Source organism: Pseudophryne corroboree, chromosome 1, assembly GCF_028390025.1.
Source record: "Pseudophryne corroboree isolate aPseCor3 chromosome 1, aPseCor3.hap2, whole genome shotgun sequence".
Classification (NCBI taxonomy): domain Eukaryota; kingdom Metazoa; phylum Chordata; class Amphibia; order Anura; family Myobatrachidae; genus Pseudophryne; species Pseudophryne corroboree.
The window spans coordinates 758,158,489-758,170,914 of NC_086444.1; the positions used below are offsets into that span (position 1 = coordinate 758,158,489).

At 41.5% G+C, this 12,426-nt stretch overlaps 1 protein-coding gene across 4 annotated transcripts in view; it reads right to left on the bottom strand.

The window, feature by feature from the left end:
* Window positions 1-12,426, bottom strand: part of GPRIN3 (GPRIN family member 3) — a 513,767-nt gene that overhangs the window by 488,110 nt on the left and 13,231 nt on the right. For all 4 annotated transcript variants that reach the window (XM_063917218.1, XM_063917209.1, XM_063917201.1 and 1 more), the window contains exon 2: window positions 1,603-1,782. The gene's annotated coding sequence lies outside the window, so the exon portion shown is untranslated. The remainder of the gene's footprint in view (window positions 1-1,602; window positions 1,783-12,426) is intronic.

A 12,426-nucleotide genomic window follows, 5' to 3' on the forward strand; every position in this document is an offset into this window, starting at 1 on the left:
GCGCGGAATACCTTTGTTGAATTGCCACCGTGGGAAGGGGGGTGAGTTCCACCACCCCTCTAGGACCACTTTAAGCACTGGAGGCTACCAATATCTGAAGGGCAGGTTGTGCTGCTCTGAGTTCTAGGATATTTTATGTGGAAGTTTTTTCATTAATGGACCAGTCTTTTTATTGCTTTGTGATGTGAGAAAGCTCCACAGCATTGCTGTAATGCATCTTATGTTATTGTAAACTCTAGGGGGAGGATCTATTAGAGGTCTGGGAGATGGAATGGACTTGGTGCTTCTAATGGAAATTTATTTAAGTGCTGGGAAACTTGTGTTATTGTGGTCTGACCATGTAAGATAAGCATGGAGTGGGTCTCTTAGCAAATATTGGGTCTCCTAGCATGTTCTACCTTGCCTTCTGCCAGAGCTATGGTTAAGAGTTTGTCTAACCTGTGCCTGACTCTTTTGGCAGGATGTACTGTACTACACATCACATTTTGAGCTCGTCTGCAGAGAACATGGAAGAACCTTAATGATAGTACTATCATGTTCACAATAACTATAGCCAGAGCCTGAAAAGCTAGATATTGGGGTCTATGTACTAAGCCTTGGAGAGAGATACGGTGGACGGAAATAAAGTACCAACCAACCAGTTTATGTCATTTTTCAAACACAGTCTGTAACATGGATGTTAGGCAATTATAGTATTACTCATAACTGGTACATTTTGTAACAGCTAAGCTTTTCTTATTCCTACTGTATCTTAATACATTCAATATTTATCCTATTAAATATGTATTTTCAATTGGCCATATATAGAAATTGGCCTTTTTCTTGACCACGAAGAACTCTTTTCTGTCCATTAGTGACATTCTCAATGTGGCTCTCCAGTGGGGGCACAGTTTGCCTAGTAGAAGCTGTCCTCATGCAAGTGGCCCCAAACTGGGCTTTTCTTTTTGCCTAATGGTGCCTATTAATGAAAAAACAGCTTGCAAAGTTCCTATTGTCTCTAGCCATGCGTGTACACTTTGCAATCTGCAGTTCCAAGCCAAGTGTGTTTATAGACAGGGCTGCACCCTTTAACCCAGAGCTGAGTCAAATCAGTCAGAGATGACCAGCTAATTAGTCAACAAGGGGAACCCGTGATAATAAATATATTTTAAAATATATGACGTTACATCCTAAGATATACTCTTACAGCCTAAGCACTAGACAGCTGTCAAACTGTAGGCACAATGCCCCCTGCTACAATGAAAACCAACTCCAAACTTGTCAGTGTAGGACTGGAGACTTTGTGATATTAAGATTGGGTTGAAAAGAGCTGAGGCTTCCTATCCTAGAGATTGGGTGTTTGGACTCTTGGACTGAAAATATTGCAATCACAATGATCCCAGTAAAATGGATAAATGTCGCCAAAGCCATTTGCACTTATAACGCACACACTTAGGAGACAAAATGAATAAAATATTCTCCAAAATTCTAAAGCCGCCTTCTCTACTTTATTTATTATTAAATAAAACAATCTTTCTCCAGTCTGTGTCTATCGTAATCCAAATAAAAATAAATATAATCCCCCTGAAAAAGTACACTGTGAGTTATTGGTAAATGACTAACCTAAAGTCACCATCCAGATAATGACAGGTGGCCACTGTGAGATTACTCTTGTGATTGCTGATGGCCAATGGCTGTGTTGGTTGCTTGAAGTTGCCATGATATATGGAAGATATAGGAGTATCGGCTGCGCCAAAGGGTACCCTGTACCTGCAGTCACCAAGAGAGGAGTTTCCCAAACCCCTAAAGGGAAGTGAATAAGAAAACAGGGGTTGATGATGGATAATTGATGGCTATCATAGTAAGCTATAAATTGCATCATCATTCATGAGCGTTTTGTAGGGATCACACTGTCCAAATTTTAATTACTTGATTGATTGATTTCTAACTTATCTTTTCAAATTGATTGTTATTCAATTTATATTCATTTAAATGTAGATATTAGCATGCCTGTGGAAATCTTAAAATTAATGGGAAAATGTAGCGGTATAATGCAAACTGTGCAATAGATTGAACAATAGTAATCTGCCTTCCGCTTGCTATGCTGACTAATTACACTGATCTTCACTATAAAAGTAAATAAAATAATAGACAATGTAAAAATATTTAAAACTTGGTAAATGTGTGATATCTTGCACAACTGCAAGGTGTGGGGTAGTGGCCAAGCCGCATGGAGTGAAACACGCGTCTCATACTATAGGCAGAACCAGTTCATGCACGGGCCAGACTGCATCTTGTGACTCCTGGTGTCACCGCAAGTTTGTGAACATACATTATTTCAGTGGGCCTTTTTGTCCCTTATATGGTTAAATCCGACCTAGTATACAGTATGTACAAATGGTGCAACTGTATTAGTGACCCTTAAGGGTATGAATACTTGACTTTATATGCTTGTTACTGATGACCGCCATTCACAATGAATAATTATCTTATCCAGGTGTAATTTATTGAAATCCTGGTGTAATCCATATTCTAATTATCTTGTTACCTTATATATGCAAACTGCCCCTTTATAGAGTGAACTTGACATAAAATAAACCATAGTTGTCATATGTTGTATCTCATAACGCTGCAACACAATACAGGTGCACAAGTGATAGAGGGAGAACTGTGTATGAAAGAGGTATATACTTATCAGCTCAAACATACAGATCTACTTACCCTTACACAATTAGCGCCAGTTTATCAGGACTAATTGGATTTCCCCTGATGATACAATTACCCGTGGTAATTGACCGCATGTAAATTGGATACTGCCCAAAAACAATGTCCTTGTTAGGATAGAATAGTTCCCTGTTCATAACAGAGGGCACTGTGTCTGGTCACAGTAGGTAAATACAAGTAATACATGTGTACAGTATAATTCTTTCTCTTTTAAATACCACTACTAACGATTTTAAAAGAGTTTTATTAAAAGTTGGGCAGCATCTCCACTTGTACACTTCTACACTCTTGTCACTGCTTCATACATCGGGTTTGGTTCGAAATGCCAGCGGTCAGGGTGCCAGTGGCATTCCGACAGTGAGAATCCTGACAGAGGGGAGGTAAGTATACTTACCATCTCCAATAGCCCCCTAACTTTCCCTTCCCGCAGCCTATGCCTACCCCCCCACACACACACACATACACCACACCACACCACACACACAGCCTAACCTCAACCCTACCCAGTCAATCAACTCATTATTTTTCAAACACAGCCTAATCTCTCTCCAAGTCTTAATAAATAGACCACAAAGGGGTAAATGTATGAAGCAGTGATAAGAGTGGAGAATTGAGCCAGTGGAGAAGTTGCCTATGGCAACCAATCAGCGTTGACGTAACAGTTATAATTTGCATACTGTAAAATTATACAGAGCAGCTGATTCGTTGACATGGGCCACTTCTCTACTGGCTCACTTCTCTACTCTTATCACTGCTTCATACATCACCCCATAGTGTGCTCTTGCTAAAGATTTTGGCAAAGGGAAAGACGCTCCATTTTGTTTAAATGAGACAAGGTAATTAAGTATACAGAGCACTTGTTATATGTAATAATATACCTGAGAACCCAAATACCTAAAAATAAAAATGGTTAACAACAATCTATAGCATAGCATATATGTATATATTTCCCAGGATTATATAATGTCTCTTCAGATACACATATGATGAGTGTATAACCTTTGAATTATATATACTTATGACATGGTATCTTTCCATCATTTAACTAATGCTCTATGCTCACAAGTGAATATCTGTATTTTAAACGCTAATTTTTTATTTCTCTGATAAGTGTCACTATTATGTATGTATGTCTTGTATTACATTTGGAACAAGTACCGGGCTACTTAAAAATGGTGCCCGCACACTCTTGCTAAAAGACAATTCCAACTAGCTGAATATCCAATTGTGACGTCATCACGTTTGCGCGGTCTAGTCCCGAGATCACGGCACTACGAGCTCCCACGCATGCGCGATTTGGAGCCATTCCCTGTCTCCTCTTAACAACACTCGCGGGAGATGTACAATCCCACGCAAACGCAATAGGAATCGCAGGAAATCGACAATCCCATGCATGCGCAATGAGTAATTAGAAACACCAGTTATCCCTGTATCCTCCTATAAATGGCCTCCCCATGCATAGTACACTTACTAACCCCTTGATGAACTCCTATTAAACATTGCTAAAGGACGAAACGCGTTGGGCACATGCTACACTTCTCCTGAAAGACATCAGATAAGCCTTTTATATTTTAATTATTGTATGGGTCCATTTTGTATATGCTGTTTGTTGTTTTTTGATATAAAAAATGTTTAATATAAAATAAACATACTACACTATGGGCATCTTTCCCAAATGTTGGGAGCTTACTTTTAAGGTACCCTGCTAACCTCTTTGGAGGTAGAAGATGAGTCCCGCAAAGAATTTACTACATGCGAGAAGCTCAAGCCCTGAGGGCATTATTATATATCTACTTGAGGCTGAGGGCACACTGTTCTGTTTAAACCTCTAACACATGGTGTGTTTTTTATTAATTCATGCATGATTCTAAGTTCTAACCACATCAGTATATTTCTTAAGCACATTCACTGATGGTATCGGCAATATTGCACTACTATTGTTCCTGTATTTGTTTTATGGTTCGTGTACTGGATCACTGGGAGAACCGGAAGATTGACACACGGAAAAACTTGTTTTACAAGCTGAAATCTCTGTTTGTTCTGGTACACATATAATATTCTCATTTTACATTTTGGAGAACTTCAACACAGAAGGCGCTGGGTCCTACTGCTTTTTCTATTTATCTTTGGACTTTGAAATAGAGTCTATATTAGATGATTCTTTTATCAGCCCTTCTAGTGGAGAAGTGTTGTAAATCACAAATTATTATATTTAAACTAACTAATTTACTGTACATATAAGTCTTGTAACCTAGGCAGTAGCGCTAATTACACTTCTGTATCGATATGTATATATTTATATAAAAAAAGTTATAAAAAGAAATATTATAAAAAAAATTAATAGATACATACATATATATTTTTTTATATTGAATTTTGATAGGTTTATAAATATATACATAAGTGTGTGTGTGTGTGTGTGTGTGTGTGTGTGTTTATTACAAATTATATAAAACATGCATGTAACATAATTTTAGGCCACTTTTTATTTATTTACTTTTTTTATATATTCACCCACGAACACAATATCATTTAATACATAGGCAAGCCACTATTAATTGGAGCCATGAGGATGCTGCCTTTTGAATGAATTTCCCTGACCTAACTTCCTGTTTTACTGAAAGCTTTAATAAAGTTTTTCAAGTATGAAGTAAAGGAACCGGACCCCTACCATCCTTGACAAAGTGCATCAACATGAAACGCGCTGGGTGAGATTGCAGAGAAACCTCAAGTTTGGGAGGAACGTCATCACCAGGCACCGATGTCCAGATGTGCACTCTGACTGAGTTGGGACCAGCTTTGAAAACAGAGTTAGAACACAGTGGAAAAGTAGGCAGTAATAGGGTGAAATGGTTGAGAACTTTGGAAAACTCAGTACCTCTACTAGCATGGCATCACAAGAACCCAGCACATCTAAAAATAACTATTTCGGGTAACGCAAACATTTGCTAAAAAAAGAGCTGTAAACATAGAGCATATTGCTCACTATTCTATAGATTGTCTGTTACCATTTTTACTTTTAGGTATTTGCTATCACTGGTATATTATTGATATACAAGTTTCATATATATATATATATATATATAAAAATGGTGGTATTGGCGCTACTCCTCTCCTTAAAGCTCAGTGAAATGTCCTTTTTCCTTTTGGAAGTGCACTACCCGTATTGTATAGGGTGGCAGCCCTTTTCTCCTGTGGTTTGCTGTTCAGGCTAACCGTTCGAAATCTAAAAAACAAAAGATGAGAATAGGCGCCTCCTAGTGCATTAACTCACATAAACATGTGACCTCCACCTTCAATAACACCCTGGTGAATTCAAGGTGTACCTTGTATGGTGGAATTCCAACCACCTAAATGAATCGCAAAATACCATGTATTTCAGTGTGTGATGGGGATATTTTTCATCACGATAATCCTGGTGGTGCTTTACCCAAGTTTGTATCTCACATAAACAGGATAAAAGCAAAAAGGGACCAATAGTGCAATATGTTTCATAACAAATAAAAACACGTTTATTTCAAAAAATTGGTCATAAATAAAAGTAGTTGCCCGTACAATATGAAAGATAAAAGACAGCTTATCTGTTATTAGTCGTCCATACGATAAAACACTCAACGTGTTTCGTCCTTTGCCCACGGCCTGGACTTCCTCAGGAGTATAGTCTATATATATATATACTGCTCAAAAAAATAAAGGGAACACTAAAATAACACATCCTAGATCTGAATGAATGAAATATTCTTATTAAATACTTTGTTCTTTACATAGTTGAATGTGCTGACAACAAAATCACACAAAAATCATCAATGGAAATCACATTTATTAACCCATGGAGGTCTGGATTTGGAGTCACACTCAAAATTAAAGTGGAAAAACACACTACAGGCTGATCCAACTTTGATGTAATGTCCTTAAAACAAGTCAAAATGAGGCTCAGTAGTGTGTGTGGCCTCCACGTGCCTGTATGACCTCCCTACAATGCCTGGGCATGCTCCTGATGAGGTGGCGGATGGTCTCCTGAGGGATCTCCTCCCAGACCTGGACTAAAGCATCCGCCAACTCCTGGACATTCTGTGGTGCAACGTGGCGTTGGTGGATGGAGCGAGACATGATGTCCCAGATGTGTTCAATTGGATTCAGGTCTGGGGAACGGGCCAGTTCATAGCATCAATGCCTTCGTCTTGCAGGAACTGCTGACACGCTCCAGCCACATGAGGTCTAGCATTGTCTTGCATTAGGAGGAACCCAGGGCCAACCGCACCAGCATATGGTCTCACAAGGGGTCTGAGGATCTCATCTCGGTACCTAATGGCAGTCAGGCTACCTGTGGCGAGCACATGGAGGGCTGTGCGGCCCCCCAAAGAAATGCCACACCACACCATTACTGACCCACTGCCAAACCGGTCATGCTGGAGGATGTTGCAGGCAGCAGAACGTTCTCATTGGGGTCTCCAGACTCTGTTGCGTCTTTCACATGTGCTCAGCGAGAACCTGCTTTCATCTGTGAAGAGCACAGGGCGCCAGTGGCGAATTTGCCAATCTTGGTGTTCTCTGGCAAATGCCAAACATCCTGCACGGTGTTGGGCTGTAAGCACACCCCCCACCTGTGGATGTTGGACCCTCACACCACCCTTATGGAGTCTGTTTCTGATCGTTTGAGTAGACACATGCACATTTGTGGCTTGCTGGAGGTCATTTTGCAGGGCTCTGGCAGTGCTCCTCCTGTTCCTCCTTGCACAAAGGCGGAGGTAGCGGTCCTGCTGCTGGGTTGTTGCCCTGCTACGGCCTCCTCCATGTCTCCTGATGTACTGGCCTGTTTCCTGGTAGCGCCTCCATGCTCTGGACACTACGCTGACAGACACAGCAAACCTTCTTGCCACAGCTCGCATTGATGTGCCATCCTGGATGAGCTGCACTACCTGAGCAACTTGTGTGGGTTGTAGGGAGGTCATACATGCACGTGGAGGCCACACACACTACTGAGCCTTATTTTGACTTGTTTTAAGGACATTACATCAAAGTTGGATCAGCCTGTAGTGTGTTTTTCCACTTTAATTTTGAGTGTGACTCCAAATCCAGACCTCCATGGGTTAATTAATGTGATTTCCATTGATAATTTTTGTGTGATTTTGTTGTCAGCACATTCAACTATGTAAAAAGTATTTAATAAGAATATTTCATTCATTCAGATCTAGGATGTGTTATTTTAGTGTTCCCTTTATTTTTTTGAGCAGTGTATATAAAGAAAGAGGATTCCCCAGGGAGCTAATGTCATTCTTTGGTATGTACAAGTTTGTTGTGTAATAAAACAATCTTAAAAAATTTGATTTTTTTATTCTTTAAAAATACAGTGAATAAAACTGTTTACAATTTGCCCAAGATAACAATAAATGATGTTTGTACAGACAATGGTTGTGTTGGTATTAATCCATTTAGGTCAAACAACATCAGAAATATTGGGGGTAATTCCAAGTTGATCGCAGCAGGAATTCTGTTAGCAATTGGGCAAAACCATGTGCACTGCAGGGGAGGCAGGTATAACATGTGCAGAGAGAGTTAGATTTGGGTGTGGTGTGTTCAATCTGCAATCTAATTTGCAGTGTAAAAATAAAGCAGCCAGTATTTACCCTGCACAGAAATAAAATAACCCACCCAAATCTAACTCTCTCTGCAAATGTTATATCTGCCTCCCCTGCAGTTTACATGGATTTGCCCAACTGCTAAAAAATTTCCTGCTGCGATCAACTTGGAATTACCCCCATTCTTCCTTGAAGAAATGACAAAATTCGCTGTCTTAACCTAAAGTTAGCACAGCTACGATCAACTCGGAATGACCCCCCAAGTCCCACACAAGTATAGCAGTATTCGAGAACTGGTCAACCTAAAACATGTGGTGCCACATCATTTCCAAGTGACCACAGCATCTACCTTAGAAAGTCTGCTGTACCACAACTGGGTAAAAGCCATCAGACTAGGTGAGATAAACCAGTATTACCTGTGATTGAAAGCAAGTCATATTACCTTAGACCTTGTTTGTCTGAAGTTAGGTAACAGTGCTGCAAAGTTAAGAGTGCGTTTATTATAGATTTAAAGTATTAGAGGCCCTGCCAGGGCATTTAAATCTATACAAATGTAGCCCAGGCTGCCAAGGTTAAGTAATCTCTTTAAAGCCACCAGGGCTGTTAGATTAGCTGGCACAACCCATTTGTATACTAATGTCATAGGATTGTAGGTTGAGGATTCAAATAAGTGCAGCTGCATAATTATCTATCTACACGATTGCAATATTAGGTATTGTGAAGCTGTTATTCTATTTGTTGAGATAACATTAAAAGTGACATTAGTGTAACGTATTCTTTAGGAATAAGGATTAGATGTGTTCATATATTGCTGTATGCTTATGTTGAACTGTGTTTACTATTGAATCACATAAATGTATTGCTGTTAAGATGAGAAGACTTTACATGCAAACATCTTAAACTTTTAAAAACCTGTAACATTTTTAGAAGCCTCCTGTTGTGCATTTACTGTGTTTGGGACATGGAAATCCTTGCTTCTCTGATGTGTTATGGAGAAGGGAAAGAAGAGGTGTGTTGCTGAAGACTAGTGCCAGAGCAAGAAGTGGATTCCTAGTACAAGTTGAGTATCCCTTATCCAAAATGCTTGGGACCAGAAGTATTTTGGATATCGGATTTTTCCGTATTTTGGAATAATTGCATACCATAATGAGATATCATGGCGATCGGACCTAAGTCTAAGCACAGACTAGATTAATGTTTCATATACACCTTATACATACAGTCTGAATGTAATTTTAGCCAATATTTTTAATAACATTTGGGGGTAATTCTGAGTTGATCGCAGCAGCAAGTTTGTTAGCAATTGGGCAAAACCATGGCCCTCATTCCGAGTTGTTCGCTCGCTAGCTACTTTTAGCAGAAATGCAAACACAAAGCCGCCGCCCTCTGGGAGTGTATCTTAGCATAGCAGAATTGCTAACGAAAGATTAGCAATTCTGCTAATATTAGCAGAATTGCTAACGAAAGCAATTTCCTTGCAGTTTCTGAGTAGCTCACAAAGAAGGGTGTGATTCCGCACCAGTCCAAAGGATTCAGACAAAATTATGTAGTACCAGAATGAAATATAGTGTACAGGATTAATTCCTATTATTTGAACCTGGTGGTCACAACACACCCAGCGTCTGACCAGCCACTCCTGCGTTTTTACCTGGCACGTCTGCGTTTTTTAGCACACTCCCTGAAAACGGACAGTTTCCGCCCAGAAACACCCACTTCCTGTCAATCAGCAGAGCGATTGAAAAGCTTTGCTCGCCTGTGAGTAAAATAGCATAGTTTTGTGTAAATTTGCTTAGCGCGTGCGCCCTGAGATGCATACGCATGCACAGAACTGCCGGATTTTAGCCTATTAGCAATTCTGCTAAAATTAGCAGCGAGCGAACAACCTGGAATGAGGGCCCATGTGCACTGCAGGGGGGGCAGATATAACATTTGCAGAGAGAGTTAGATTTGGGTGGGTTATTTTGTTTCTGTGCAGCAGGGCTGTTTCTAGCCAATTTGGCTCCCAGTGCGAGATTTGAAAATGCGCCCCCCCCCATGACATAAAAAAATGTGTCCCCCCACACACACACACACACACACACACACACACGCACACCTAGATTAAAAAAAAACTTGCGCGGGCACCCTGCAAGGGGGCATGGCCTCATCTAAATGGGTGTGGCCTCATTTAAATGGACATGGCCTCGTCTGAAAAGACTACCTCACAATCCAGTTTTTGACCCTGCCCCAACAGATCACGACCACCACAGGAAAAAAAAAATCTACCATATTAAGCCCCACACAGTAATGCCCCCTGCACCATATTATGCCACACACCGCAATGCCCTTGATACATTAAATCCCCACACTACAGCAGGCAAAATTCCCCATTTCACACATTACGGCAGGTGTCCCCATTTTACACATAGAGAGAGAGAATACTTACAGAGGCGATTACCGCTGTTCGGCCCGCCTCACCAGTCGCTCCTCGCGCCGGCCTTTCCCTCTTCCTAACTTGGATCCCCCTCTATACTCCGCTGGGGGGGGGGGGGGGGGAGTTTCGCGGAGTGACGGGGTTGCATCGTGACATAACGACGCAACCGCGTCATTCCGTGAAACTCCGACCCCCGAGCGGGTTACTCGGGGAGAAATAGGAGGGGGAAGCAGGGAGCCACAGTTAGTGCCGCGGCAGGCGCCCAGTGCGGTTGCACTGCTCGCCTGCCCCAAGAAACGGCCCTGCTGTGCAGGATAAATACTGGCTGCTTTATTTTTACACTGCAATTTAGATGTCAGTTTGAACACGCCACACCCAAATCTAACTCTCTGTGCACATGTTATATCTGCCCCTCCTGCAGTGCACATGGTTTTGCCCAACTGCTAACAAATTTGATGCTGCGATCAACTCACAATTAGGGCCTTTGTGCATTGAATAAAGTGTGTGTACATTCACACAATTCATTTATGTTTCATATACACCTTAAACACACAGCCTGAAGGTCATTTAATACAATATTTTTAATAACTTTGTGTATTAAACAAAGTTTGTGTACATTGAGCCATCAGAAAAAAAAGGTTTCACTATTTCACTCTCACTCAAAAAATTCTGTATTTCGGAATATTCCGTATTTCGGAATATTTGGATATGGGATACTCAACCTGTATCAGCTCTTATTTAGATAATACCTGTATTAGCTAGAGATAAGCGGGTTTGGTTCTCTGAGAACCTAACCCCCCCTGAACTTCACTACCCGAGCCTGGATCCGAGCCCGGCTCGGGTTTTCCCACCTGACTTGGAAACAAGAACGAGGCAAAACGTCATCATCCCGCTGTCAAATTCTCGCAGGTTTTGGATTCCATATAAAGAGACGCGCGTCGCCGCTATTTTCACTCCGGCACTGGAGAGTGTAGCGAGAGGACGTGTTTCCATCCTCAGTGCCTGTGCGGAGGGAAAGTGGGGTGGCGATTCCAGTGCTGTCTTGTGCTGCTCAGTCCAGTGTAGTGTCTTATGCTGCATCAGTCCAGTCACAGTGGTGGTGTCCTCTGCTGCCATATGTCCAGTGTAGCCATATAAGTCCAGTTCAGTGGTGCAGTGTTGTCCTGCGTCAGTACAGTGGTAGTGTCTTGTGCTGCATCAGTCCAGTCACAGTGGTGGTGTCCCCTGCTGCCATATGTCCAGTGCTGCTGTATAAGTCATGTCCAGTGGTGCTGTGTAGTGCTGCATCAGTCCAGTGGTGGTGTCTTATGCTGCATCAGTCCAGTCACAGTGGTGGTGTCCTCTGCTGCCATATGTCCTGTGCTGCTGTATAAGTCCAGTCCATTGCATTGGTGTTGTGTTGTCCTGCATCAGTCCAGTTGTGGTGTGCCTGTGCTGATGTATAAGTCCAGTGGTACTGCTGTATATGTCCAGTGATACTGCCGTATATGTCCAGTGATACTGCCGTATAACTCCAGTGATGCTGCCGTATATGTCCAGTGATGCTGCCGTATATGTCCAGTGATGCTGCCGTATATGTCCAGTGATACTGCCGTATAACTCCAGTGATACTGCCGTATATGTCCAGCGGTACTGCCATATAAATACAGTGGTACTGGCGTATAAATCCAGTCCAGTGATACTGCGGTATATGTCCAGTGGTACTGCTGTATAAATCCAGTTGTGAACCCC